The sequence below is a fragment of the Schistocerca serialis genome, chromosome 2 (genome assembly GCF_023864345.2).
Source record: "Schistocerca serialis cubense isolate TAMUIC-IGC-003099 chromosome 2, iqSchSeri2.2, whole genome shotgun sequence".
Taxonomy (NCBI): domain Eukaryota; kingdom Metazoa; phylum Arthropoda; class Insecta; order Orthoptera; family Acrididae; genus Schistocerca; species Schistocerca serialis.
The window spans coordinates 120,897,938-120,901,662 of NC_064639.1; positions in this window are offsets into that span (position 1 = coordinate 120,897,938).

The following is a 3,725-nucleotide window of genomic DNA, read 5'->3' on the forward strand; positions in this document are numbered from 1 at the left end:
TTCAAGGAGAAAAAATAAAAACTTCGAAGTTTGCCGATGACAATGGAATTCTGTCAGAGACGGCAAAGGACTTGGTAGGACTGTTGAACAGAATGGATAGCGTCTTGAAAAGAGATGAACATCAACAAATTCAAAACAAGCATAACTGAATGTAGACGAATTAAGTCAGAATGATGCCAAAGGAATTAGTTTAGGAACTGAATCGCCGGAAGTAGTAGATGGGTTTTACCCTTTGGGTAGGATAATAACTGAAATGGTCGAGATAGAGACACTATAAAATTCAGACTTTCAGTAGCAAGAAAAGTGTTTTTGAAAAAGATAATTTTGTTAACATCGAATGAGTGGTGGATTAGTCCGTCGAAAGCCCGGCTTAGAAATATAGATGTAATGGACCACAAAAAAAAGTTTATGAAGTGTGTATCTTATGCTCTGGTAACTGTAATATACATACTGAGAAACTTAGAATACGAATCAGCATTTAAGACAGCAACCATCATGTAGAATGAACGGAAATAATAAAGAATGGAAGAAGAGAATCATCTTTCATCTTACACGCCTGGAAACCAAATTTGTACTATTACAATATCATTTAGTTTCGTTAGCTTAGTAAGAGGTAGTAGTTTTTACTGATAATATTATAATACAGTGCATGTCTTCGCGTCTTAATTTTTCTGAAATTCTCAGTGCCGTAACGTCGCCGAGATCTGTGTCATTTGGAACTTATCTTTCAGTTGATAAAACGGACATATTGGATTGTCGTTCTTGATTCCTCATAGAGCGAAGATATTCTTTTTTTTTGTTATTAATTTTAGTTTAGGAAAACTTATCTCCCATGAAGTGACTGGGACACAAATGATCAAGAAGTATTGGATTATAAGTGATGTTCAGGGTAATATAATTATAACTTGAAGGATTTCTTGGGCTGCCCATTCACCAGTAATGTCCACACTTGTATCAGTTGCACGTAGATGCCTATGACACGTTTTTATTGCTTGCAGCACCCGCTCCTTACCGAACTAATCGTAAATTTCTACGATTCTCCAATGCTATAGACAGCGTCATCTGAAGCTTCCAGCATAAATTTCGTTTCAACAATTTGGAAAACTGTTGTTCATGGCCATGTATCGTCGTGACATTCGACAATTGCGATCGAACATGATTGACGAACTACTTCTTTAATCGATAATCCAGCGTCATTAGCTAGTTCACCTGGCATTGTTTTATTTACCCTCCTTTTTCCTCGTCGGTCAACGTTAATGTATGTATCATTGCATTTCTTAGTGCCAAAAGTACCGGCACTACCTGCATTTGTTCATACCGTGCCTAAAACCTCACTCATAGTTTTTTATTTGGCCAGTCCTCTATACAAAGTCATTTTTGGAGACTGTAAATATTGCTCAACTAAATTTACGTCGCTCAGTGGCCACGCGGTTTGACGCGCCATGTCAAGGATTTCGCGGCCCCTCCAGCCGGACGTTCGAATCCTCCCTCGTGCATGGGTATGTATGGTGTTCTTAGCGTAAGTTAGCTTAAGTAGTGTATAAGTCTAGGGACCGATGACTTCAGCAGTTTGGTCCCGTAAGAATTCACACAGATTTGAACATTTTGACCTAAATTTACTTCCTCCAGTATTGCGTGCCACAAACTGATGTAGGTCAAGAAGGTAAAATGTGTAGCTGGAAGAAGCACGCTTGTTGCAGATTTGGTACCAAAGTTTGTCTTGGATGGATCTTGTATATCTTCTAAAGAGCTCGCAATTGTTTCCACTTTTTCTTTTAAGGCTTTAAAAGAATTGTGATGAACACTCCAGCGAGTATCACACAATAGTTTTCCTCCACCAGTAATTCCTAACTATATGTAGTAGATGAAAAGAAAGAACTTAACTTCCCTACAGTTCCAAAACACGAGACTGCGTTAACTCCAGACAGATTTAAGGAATGATTAGCGCAGGGGCTGAACAGTTCTTTTGGACCGACTTACTGAATTTTTTCGTTGTACCCGTCCACGTTCACCTGACATTTATTTACACATCATCATAACTTTGAGTCCTGCATAAAACAGTATGCAGCTCATCTTTTTCCAGTTACTGTTGAATATTTTTGGCGAATCTTCTTGTTCATCTAGTTGGATTTTCATAAAGTAAACTGCATAATATTTGTGTATAACCTTTGGTAAGTAATTCTAGATCGTAATACTTGAGTTAAAAAATTAATAAATCGCTTGTAGCTCTTCACTGCACTTATGCTTGCATTTTTAAACCGTACTTATAGTACATCAGTGTGGATGGGATAGGTATCAAAAAACGTTTCGTGTAGAATAATTGCGCCTTGAAGACAACTGATTATCATTCTACAGTTTTTTAAATTTCATGCAACGTTATATAAAACTTCCGAACACAAACATTGACAATTATCATGGCCTGATAATTAAGCGGGCACCTATGTTTATACTTTGCAATGACCTCGAGATTTGGTGGCCCCATAGGATCAAAGGCCTGCAGGGGGCAGCCCCCTCTTAATCCGCCACTGTATTTGTATTGAATATAATTTAAATTTTCGGAAGTGTTTACTAGAGCTTTTTGTGTGTAGACTTTTACTGGAGTGCAACGTGGAAGATAAATAGTTCACATAGGAATTGAAATGTGATGCTACAGAACAAATGTGTGGAGAGACGGTTAATTAATGAATGGGTACTGATTGAATTGAGAAGAAAAACAATTTATGGCAAACTGATCTAAAAGAAGAGATCTGTCGATAGAAGAGTAGTTAAATTTGGGTTGACTTCAGTGTTTAAGGTTAAGTAGGTGTGGTTGCAATAATTATGCATGAGATGAAGAGACTCGCAGTGGTTAGACTAACGGGAGAAATGCGCCAAACTAAACCACAATAATAAACAGTCTTTTTGCACGCGTTCTATGACCACCAACTGTCAAACTTTCGGCACAAAATTATCACCGGGTAACTCCTAACTCTTGGAGTTCATTTGGGTATGGGCATGGACGAGGTCGATTCACGTGTTTCGTTAATAATTATTAAAGCGTTATTTACGAAAGTATTCTTTTAAGTTCTTTTGAGTTGTCCTCACCTTGACGAAGGTCTGTTCCTAAAGACTGGAAAGTAGCACAGGTTACACCAATATTCAAGAAAGGAAATGGGAGTAACCCATTGAATTATAGACCCATATCACTGACCTCAATTTGCTGTAGGATTTTGGAGCATTTACTGTACTCGAATATTAGGAATCACCTCGAAGAAAATGATTTATTGATACATAACCAACACGGATTCGGAAAACATCGTAACATCGTTCTTGTGCAGCTAGCTCTTTATTCCTATAAAGTAAAGAGTGCTGTCGACAAGGGATCTCAGATCGATTCCACATTCCTAGATTTCCAGAAGGCTTTTGATACCGTTCCTCACAAGCGACTATTAATAAAATTGCGTGCATATGGAGTATCGTCTCAGTTGTGTGACTGGATTCCTGATTTCGTCTCAGAGAGGTCACAGTTTGTAGTGATAGACGGTAAATCGTCGAGTAGAACAGAAGTGATACCTTGCATTCCGCAAGGTAGTGTCATAGGCCCTCTGCTGTTCCTGATTTATATAAATAATCTATGTGATAATCTGAGCAGCCCCCTTAGATTGTTTGCAGATGACGCTGTAATTTACTGTCTAGTAAAAATAATCAGACGGTCAATTCCAATTATAAAATGATCTAGAGAGAAT